This window comes from Rhea americana, unplaced genomic scaffold, assembly GCF_003343005.1.
Source record: "Rhea americana isolate MKP2758 unplaced genomic scaffold, rheAme1 scaffold_48, whole genome shotgun sequence".
NCBI classification, from domain to species: Eukaryota; Metazoa; Chordata; class Aves; order Rheiformes; family Rheidae; genus Rhea; species Rhea americana.
Window position 1 is genome coordinate 4,400,617 of NW_028186623.1, and position 10,625 is coordinate 4,411,241.

Sequence of the window (10,625 nt, forward strand, 5' to 3'; positions counted from 1 at the left end):
GATTTCTACCTTCCTCAGAAAGGAAAAAAAGCAAGAAAAGCCAAAATTCAGCCTCTGAAAGCAGTCATACAACTTATGCCAGCACATATACTAAGCTTAGGAATATCTTGCTTCTCTTTGCCCCTTTACATTCTCTGCTCCTTAAAAAATAGCACCAGAAAGGCTGGTCCCCTAAAAACGGCAGGAGAGAGGCTCCACATACCACTAAATTCTTTTTTACCTTAGGGAAGCGGCAAAATCCTACCTGAAGAGAAATAAAGAGTGAGATTCCAAGTCAGTTGTTTTGGTTTTACAAAGCTGCATTTAGAAACGGTTCTGATTCGGGGCCCTCGCTCCTCTCTCCCTGCCCGTACACTCGCTTGCCTAACGGATGTTTGCAGGCTTTGCTGGACCTGTTGCCAGGGGCTCAGCCCAAGCTTGCTACGTGACCAGCTTCACTGACCTCACGGGCACAGAAATCCTGCCGCGGCACTGCTAATGAGAGCTGTTCCCCTCCTACCATCAYGTAGATAGGTCTGACGAGATACCTTTCCTGGGGCCATCCAGTAACGTTTGCGGTGGACTGCTGGACAAGTTGAAGAGGAAACTGGTTGAGTCTGATCCTGCATCCAGTGTGCTAGCAGCATGCAGGAGAAAGTGGCRTTTTATTTCTGTGTCTTAGTGGTGTGAGACACGAAGCCGTTCTTCCTGTTCACTGGGGTGAAATGTCGTAACTCCTGTTCCGTGTGGTGGTGGCACCGACACAAGAGCTCTTGCAGATGGAAAAGACTGATCACAGAACTCAAATAAAAGTGAACTGAAGAGTTATAACTTTTCTTGTGGCTGTGAAACTTGTGTGAGGTGTTTGATCTGTCCCCTCCTCCCAGCGCTGACTTCTTCAGGAGTYGCTCACTGCATACATTGCCCCTCGCACACCCTCAAACGTACACATCTGCACCCACACCCCTGCCTTCCCACTGGTTCCCAGGAGTTACAGGCTGAGTTCTGCCCTGTTTGCCATGGCTGTCCTCAGGATGGGACTAACCTGTGCTTCATGTTGCATTTCTCATTGAATACAGCACTGGTGGGGACACACAACTTAAATACAAGCAGAGGAGCGGTGCTCAGGTGGCCTGCAAGGCAATGCCTGGAGCGCATCACCATTACAGCTCTGCTCACAGAGCAGTATGGACACAATTATGATGCCCCTTTCACACCATTCATTTTATCTTTTTCCTCTCYGGGAAGCCTCCTTCAGTCTTCCCAGTTTACCAGCCAATCATCTGGGCCAGTGGCTATGCAGGGAAGGTGCAGGTGAAGTCATCCCTGGAGGTCCCCACCATGCTGGCCTGACTTTTCTGCAGGTGCTCAGCTCCCCTTCTGCAGTYACACAACCTTTCTGGTCCCATATGTAGGTATACACTGAACATTTTAATATTCATTGGCAAATGCATGGCAAATGCATTGCACCCGCCTTCGCTCCAAGGGAAGCCTCCTCCCGCCAGGCTCTGCTTTTTCCTCTTTGAGGCACCTTTCTCTTTAAGAGGAAGTCCTTCAGCAGGGGGTTGGAGTAGAAGCCACTSCAAACAGTCTGGCCCCAAATCGTGCCCCAGTGGCAACTTGGCAACCGCAGCCATGGCCTTTGGCCCCCTCTGCCCCATCAGGGTCATGTCAAACACACAGTGAAAACAGTGAAAACCTGGGGTGGAAAACACGACCATCCTGCTAACTTGGCGAGGTCAAATCTGGGGACACCTGCCATCATGCCTGTGTGACCCAGAGAGCATGCTAAAACCCCGTGGGCCATGGAAGATAAATACACACACACATACGTGTGTCCACGCACTCATGCGTGAGGTTGTGGCGGGCGGCGGGGGAACTGCGTGGAGATCCAGTAGGGCTGAACACGAAGCTAGCGCTTCCCGAGAAGGTGCCCGATCAGACGGATTTGATCAATACGCAATTAGGCCATTTTTAGCACGAGCCACTAACTCCGAGAATGAAAACTCCCTGGGATGTTTTTTTAATAAAACGGCTCTACTGCACACGGAGCGAGTCTCTGCCTCTGCATAAAGACCTTTGGGAACAATTTAGCTGCAGACCCAGGCAGGCAAACGGCAGGATGCAGGGCTGTGGGYCATGGAGGGTCTCCCCCTCGCAGTCTCCGGGCCGAATACAGCAGGGTCAGCAGCCGTCGGAGGCCAGTGTCACTGAATAACCATTGGTTGCCTTGGTGTGAGATAAGCTGCCAAGACCACAGCCCACTTTGCGGGGACTTCCAGCATTTCTCCTGGTTTCCCAGAAAGGTCCAAGAAGAGCCAGGACTCACCCTCAGGGACAGAGCAGCTAAGGGCAGCCAGGAGATCCAAGAAATAGCACAGGTTGGCAAAAGCAGGCTGTTGGCAACGTTATCCTAGCTTAGCAGAAAGTAAGGCACATTTATCTGGTATTTCTGGAGCCAGTTGTCTCCCCCTAGGACTGTACTTGCCTTCAGAACAGGAGAAAAAGAAAAATCTGCATTTGGTGCTGCACGGCAAGCTGTAACACATGTGCCGTTTGTACCAACTCTCGCTGTTGTCCAGCTAAAGCTTTGCTCGTCTGAGCTGAAAAGGCACACAGACAGCCAGGCTGACATCAGAGACACTGCACAGGTAAGGTGGMAAAAATGTCTGCTCAAACAAAGGTTCTCAGAGAAACATACATTGCAGCTTTTCTTATTTCCTCTCCACTATCAGGTGCACGCGCAGGGTAAGCATTCAAGATGAGCTTCTAGGCATCTTCTTCCAGTACCACACGCGCTGTGATCAGCGCCACGCTCAGAACAGAGAACCGCCTGCTGAGCCGCTTTACGGGTGTACAGAAAATTGCATCTAGAATGTAAAAATGTGTATATAGAATAGATGTATACGTACAAAAATTCAAATAATGCAGTTACTGCCTCTTGAACCACACTAAATATATAAAACCTGTATCAAAATACTCAGATAGCTAAGGAGCTGTTGTCTCATCCTTGGAACCAGCCACCTTTTATAAGGAGCTTTTCATACTGAAGCAAAAGACAGGCACTGCAGAGGCACTGGCAGGCAGACTGTGTACCACAAGTGTAGAGCGGAGCGGGGGAAGCTGCAAATTAAAGGACAGCGCAGGAAAGAGCAGCATTAAAGATTCCACATCTCAGCTGCAAACAGGGATGGCAGATCTCTTTTTTGCTATACTATGTCATGCTCTATTTTCCTTCTCTTTATGGCAGATGGGAGGTGAGGTTTTCAAATCTGCCAGGAATGTATCYGGCCCTGTTTCTCTGGGTGAACAGCAACACAAAATGAGCTTTCTCCAGGCTTCCTCCCACCCCCAAATCTCCCCTCCCCCTTGTAATTCAGGATCAAGTACCATCATTTTCATATCAGTACTAATTACATTAATTATTCTCCTCAGTATAAAACTCATTAAGCTGGAATTTATGGTTCATTAACTTAGAGCCGGAGTGCTAGCTACTTCCTTGGTGCGGTGGTATGGGGCTAGGATTATTTCTGTCCTGGCCAAGGGCAGGTACTAATCCGTGTCCCCTGGCCACACTCAGTATCATCTATTGAAGTGTGAACAAAGCAGCATGTGCTCTTACAGGGATATCACACCAGGTGGGGAAAGTGTTTCTGTACTACAGAAGGACTGGAAAAGTCAACACTCTTGGTTTAGACCCACTGTGAAATGCACTTTATTACAATTCAGAGAAGACCAGGTGTGACTATCGGAGTTAGAGCAGCCAAGGGAATACTTGCAGTTGGGCTTTGTGCCAGGGTGGATCAGGACTGAAAAGGACATGTTTGATGGTGCGGGGAAAGGTTTGTACTAGCACTCAGGAGATCTGGCTTCAAGTCTCATACAGAATTTCTGAGTCTCAGGAAGCCACTCATAGCACAGAACAGAGATGATATACACTGCCTGACCTAAGGCAACCTGTCTCAGTGCTAGACATAATCAGGAGTAAGAAACATCCCCTAAATGACACCACAACATCAACTTTGAAGGCAGGCTCTAATCATTCCCTTAACATGCCATGGACAGGAAAGACCATCCTGGCTCCGGCTCTCCTGGTACCACCCCACCATCTCTCTTCCATGTTGGTTCTCCATACACCTTTTCCCAGAGTAGAGGGCTAAACCAGCTGTAAAGTCCCACCTAATCTCTGAGAGGACTCCGTGTTACTCAGTGGAAGAACTATGATGAGCACTCAGACCCTCACTGGGAATGATGAGAGGAGAGGAGGCTTCTATGTCTCCCTCTCTCCTAGGGACACTTTTCTATCCAACAGCATCCTTATTGTCCTTTAAAGAGTAACCCAGGAGTGGTCTTTCACTGGTACTGAACTTAGAGTGTAAAAGAAGTCATAGCAATGGGAGTGAAAGTAATGAAAAGTTACACACTCCCTGCCTAGGACACAAGGTCCTGCTCAGCACGTTTCAGATAGGCCTCCCAAGCTCACCARATCTGAGCACAGGCTGCCATAGGAGATGGAAATGACAGGCACGCTGACCTCCTAATGGACCTGACTGACAGAGAATCCATTTCCTGAGTGCTGTACCTCCTTCACATTACGCAGGTTTCTACAGCGCTCCCTAATTACTATAATTAAGCAGTCATGCTGAGTGATGTTAGACAGGAGGTTCAGAGCCATAACAGGCCTGCAGAAGATTAAACCAGTGCTGGCTTCACTGTCTGAACTCTTCTTGGTGATAGCGATGATGAAGATTAGAGCAGCAGAAAGAGCTTTATGGCATGGGCCATGTCATTTGTCAGGGCTCTTGGGTCTGCCCTTGTCAAATGTGGCCAGCACAGGAAGGGATACTACAGTGGAATCTGTCCATCTTCCACCTCCCAGAGACAGACAACTATCCTGAATGGTGGTTTTGAAGCTCTGGAAGGGAAAGGTCATTTTGACTAGCCCAAAGATAATGATGCTTGTAGCATAGATGTCTATTTTATCATTTATCAAGTATATGAATAACATGTGGTTGGATTCATGCAAGCAAAGAAGTCCTGTGAAGCAGAGGGGARCCCAGTTTCACATTGCTCACTTTGTACCAACCTGTTTCTCTATCTTCTAGTACCCTCGTGCTAGGATGTCTGAGATCAGTCTATACCTACGCACATCAATACCATAGTGTTGATGTAGTTTAAGTCAATTTTGCTATGGTTTTATGTAGGAGCCAAATTAGTTTAAGAATGGCCTTCCCTCAGGAGCTTGTTGACAACAGCAGAGGACTAGACTTGAGCAGCCTTTTTAATTCCGTAGCTGTACTCCTTCCCCTCCACCTTTTTCGCCATAGGGCACCCACTGTTTTGTACATCTACTTCTATTCACACAGACAGTGCAACACACTGCATAGATGAGACAACAGCTCAGTTCACATAGAAATGGCATCTAATTCTTTTCTTTGTAAATGTGAGAATCAATACCAAAATGTCTGTTTATAGAATCTGCAAAGATTCTTCAGTTGGTCAGTGTCCTTATTAAAGTTATTTCTGTCTGATAGAAGATCCTTGCAGAAGGAGATTCTATGAGATGAAGAGGAAAAAAGTGGTCCTCATTTCCCTAGTGAACTCTGAGAAGAGTCTAACTTTGTCCCCCTCCTACCCTCATCAGTAGAGGTAAAGTGTTTCTTGCCTTGTCCTGGATTGTTGCCTGCATAGCTAAACTCTGGCCCTTGTTGTTGGCCCTTTGCTCCAATTAAGGAGAAAAAAAGAAAAAAAAAAAAAAGAAAAAAGAACATGTATTTCTTCAGCAGATGTTAACTGATTTCCGCTCTGTTTGTGCTTGCAGATCTTGTGGGCACAGCCATAGAAGCCAAGTTTGGTCTATTCTAGACTATCAGAGCTCCACTGTTATTTGTTGTTTCAGTACCTCTAATTTTAACTCTAGCAAGTATCTTCAAATTCATATTTGCTCTCTGCATCCTGCTCATTCTGCATGAGCTAGGAACAATTCCAGCCCTGTGGTCAGCTGGTCCAGTGATAGCTTCTTTCCATCTGGAGATGATCCAGGGTCTTGTACAGCTGTTGACCGCTTTCCCACTTCCATCTGTTTATCTACTCAATGATTCATCAGTTTAGTCCGCAATTTCCAGTACAGCTCTCATGATATAGTTACACTTCAACACCACCTGGAGCTGTTGAATAACTGAGTTAAGCAGACCAGGAAATCTAGGTTGAGGTCTCCAATTTGAAACTACTCCTCCTGAAGTGTTCAATTTCTAAAACCTGCAAAATTGTTTCTAATATTCCATCCCCGCTTATTGATGATAAAGCAGCTGGATGCATGATTGCTTGTTATATCCCAGGGTCTACTGATAAATATCACTGTTAGGCCGGTCATTTTCCATTTGTCAGGACCTCAGTACCAGAAAACCTTTATTTTTCCTTCCCCTACAAAAAAAACTGCTCAAGATTTTAAAATTAGTTTTCACTTTTTTCTCTCTACTGTCTAAATAGGTGGTTGTTGGCTAGGGCAAATACAAGCTACAGCTGTTTCTGTCTTTGTTTTTTACCCCATCGGTGACATTTATTTATAACACCTTACTTCAGGTTTACACCCATTCAGAATAGGACTGCTGTGTTTCGGGAGGACACGCAGTTACATGAAAAGGGCTCAGCTCTACCTTGCTGGAAGTTTCAAGACTTCCCCAAATCTATTGAGATCTTCCCCAGCCATATGAAATACAAATGCTTTGGGGGTTTAAAGCCACTCCAGCCCTCTCTCAGACGGTAACAGCGGATGCGGTYAGGAACAGCCCTGGGGGAAGGAGCTCTAACCCAGCTTCACTTTGGGAGCAAGAGTTAAAAAGGGGCAGCTCATCCTCCACTGTGCTAGTTTAAGAGGGCTGACTGCTCTCTCCATCAGTGACAGAACCCTTACACCGCTCACTCTTCATCTCCCAGTCTCCAGTGAAAGCCACAGCAGTCAGCCTAACGTGTAAGTATTTCTCTGGATGAAGCCCAAGAGCAGGACAAACCAGAAGTAACAAGACTCTATCTGTGGTGTCCATGGTTGAGAATGTCATGGGGATTAACTTATTTCTGTGCAGGGGATAAAAGACAAATCACAACAAAGGAACTTCACAATAAACCCCCAGATCAAATTAATTCTTGTTCTGTTTTTTTTTTTCTTTTTTTTTCTTTTTTTTTCCTCTTCTGCTTAGGAGGGGGAAGGAGAGAGGAATTTTCCTTTTTTTAAAAAAAATAAAATGCTTCAGATAAGGGTACAGAACTCCACAGAATTTGTAAATTTTTTGGAGCACTGAACTTCTCTGCTCCTGTTCACTTTGCTAATTATCCTTTTTAGCTTGCTTTTGCTCTATTTCCATAGATCTCTTGGTTTATTTATATCTACCTATCTATAATGATTTCAGAACCATTACTCACAGCAGCACCAGGAAACATTACATTTCCCAATTTACAATTGCAATTATGATATCCGTCAGAAACAAATGCAGCTGCCTTTAATTTTAAGCAATATTTTGATCATAATAATTAAAAAAAGAACTTACGGCATCGCATACATTAGATAAATTAATATAATTTCCTGACTGCCTTAAAAGGCATACAAAGTAGTGGTCGGTCGCTGGGTGAGAGATTTAGAGGGGGGAATTAACCCTATAGGTTGCTTTTACCACTCTCAAGGGCATCCTGAAAGCCTTAACAATTTTGTCATTAAGAGTTAACTTCTCCGTAGAATTTAATATGTGAATTTCTTTGTCCTTCAACTTATTTTTCTCCTACTTTTCTCCTTCTGAAATTGCTAGTTATTAAAATATTTGTGTGCAAACAAGAACATTTTCTTGTCACTGTTCATTTCAGCTTGCTTGTTTGAATGTGCAGGGACAGAGAAATCCAGTTGGTGATATTATAATCATTCCCACAATTGCATATTACAAACTCAGTAACAAACTGTGGCAGATCCTTGGTCTTGTGTGTCTCATTGTGCTTTACAAGAAACAGCATATGCAGGACAAGTTCAGATTAATGACACAAAAGCATCTTTGTAGGAGGCAAGGATTCACATGAATAGCCATAGAAAAACATCCATTTCAAGAATAGTAGGGTTCGTTCAATTAATTTTAATTTGTTCTCTTAGTCATGAAAGGTGGATTTTGACTTGTTGTTGTTTTCTTAGTGACAGCAGATTCATCTATGCATAACTTTTTTTCTTCTATTATTTGCTTACTACTTTGAATTCCCCTCTCAGGCTTCGTCTTGGGTTGCTGCTCAGCCCAATGCAGTGACCTGTCACAGAGCTCTAAACCTTTGAAAAATCTGGCCAATTCTTGACTTCTTCATTCAGAGTACTGATTGCCAGACTAACACCAGAGGCTAAAGCCCTATTGCTGTCAGGATGAAATGAGAAAAGGACAGCTTCACACAGCTTCTTTCTTCACYTCTTCCAACCTATCCAGGAAGCTCCAGGATAGAAAACTTTCYGTCCAGGGTTCAGTCCCCAAGATCCATTTCTGCAGATACTATCAAATAATGCAGTTGTCAACRTGGGCTTTTTTTTCTTAATGTTAATATTCTTCTTCGATGGAGACTAGACTGAACCTATGGACTGAGTCCAATAGCATCATTAGACGCCACCACCCATTAACAAACTATCTCATTACCACCTTGTTATCACAGTCCCTCCCTGTCACTCCAGTACACTATTCCCATGCCTGAAACGAGTGAGCCTTCCTCTAAACCGGTGGTGTGGATGACTGCTCTGCGAAATGAAGGGAGCAAAGCTAACAGACAGGCCAAGATTGCATACGCAGCACAGAGACTGCCCACTCCTTCCAAAGAGCTTGTCTGCCATTTAGAARTGTTATTTTCTGCAGTTTGTGTTTTGCTTGCCCTGGAGTTCAGCCTGCTGGGCAGCGAAACGTTCTCAGCAGAACCGGTCTGTCTGTTGCAGTCTACACGGCTCGGATTGAGCACATTACAAAATCTGGGATTTAAATGCTTACGTGGGAACTGGCCCACACGTGGGTGCTGAGTACTTGAAAAATATGGCTTTGAATACTGGAAGTCTGAGTTATTTGGGTACTGAAGTGCCTGTTACTCCCTCAAGGGGATAAGTCCAGTATAGTCCAATATAGTCCAATAGGAGGAGTGATCTAATCCATATTCTGCAGAAGCGTTATTGCTAAGGAAATGTAGTCTTGTGCAGAATCAGATTAGCTCTGTCAAAACTAGAAGAATCTCTGGAGCATTGGCAGTGCCCTTTGCTGACATGTTATACTGTGAAAACATAAATAAATCCCAAATCTGGCTTCTTTCCCAAGACAAATTTTTATTTGCATGTAGTGTTTCCTTCTGAACTTCTCTTGTTTTATGAACTGTGAAAAGAGGAACTCACTTATATTAGCTTTGTGAAATTTCTCTCTTTCTAATGTATTGATTTAAATATGCAATGGTTACTGACCCACAACTAAATGCAGTTATACTAGCTGAAGCTGCTCAGAGGGAGGAGAGTGTGGAGCTACTGGGTTGTGTTTATAGAGGCAGAAGAAATGGGTTTCCTGCCTGTTCTTTCATAGTGTCTCCTCTGTCTATACACAGTACTTCCACACATGCTCTCTGTTACCTCCATCGGTCAAGATATCTGCAAGGTTTTCCTTCCTTCTCTCTTCTCTTTTCAGCTATTAGCTTCACTGGCAGGATCAAATTTTTCTCTTAGACTCTGAGACCTCAAGCACTTGATTATTTCTGTGTCTATGTTTGCCTGTATCTGTCTGCCCATCCATCTGCAGGGAGTTGGTCCATGTCAGAAACAAGCCCCAGAGGGAGAATTGCTCACCCTGTTTACCACCTAGGCCACGGGAAAAGTCCTTAGCTCTTCTCCTGGAAGTTTCAACTCCTGGTCACCGTTAGGACACTGGCAGGATTTGACCCTCATTGAAAGTACTATCCCTTTTCAGAAGTATTTCCGCAAAATAGATCCCGAGGTGTCAAGAATGACTGAGGAGGTCCTGTGTCCACCTGCGTGGGCCCTGTTCGCCCTCTCTAGTGAGCAGCCCTGTGGCTGTAGGAGCTGTCTGCATCACATCAGCAGAACGGCTTCAGCCTTGCCTGCAGCCCTGAAGAGTGCAGCCCACAGCTGAGCCTGGCCCAGGCTGACACGCTTTCTTTGCTCCAGCCCCTGCAGAAATACAAAACCGGAGCGTACCGTCAAGCTGCAGACCAGCRCTCCATCTCAAACCCTTTGGCACTGAACACTTTGGAACTAATTCTTGATTTGTTCTCGCTCACTGGCTTCTAGGGAATGGCTCCACATTAACATTTACACTCAGGGAAGATGCAGTCAGGTTTACCTCTTTTCCCACAAGATGCAGGCTGATGCACATGACTGCTAGATAGCATGCAGCTTCCAGACAAGGTGAAATCTGAGCTTCCCTCTTTACCATCTACCCCTACTCTGGAGACTTCATGATGCTTGTAATGTATTTGCATCTCATTCTATCGAGCTGTGCCTCCACAATGCTCATTTTAACACTAGATGCCTTTCTAGCAGGGAGTTTGTTCTTCAGTAATGAAATGTTAATAATAGGCATGTAGGAATAGCTGAATTTGGTTCATTGAGGGGTGGGTTCATTAAGGCTAATAGCCTGTTTCTG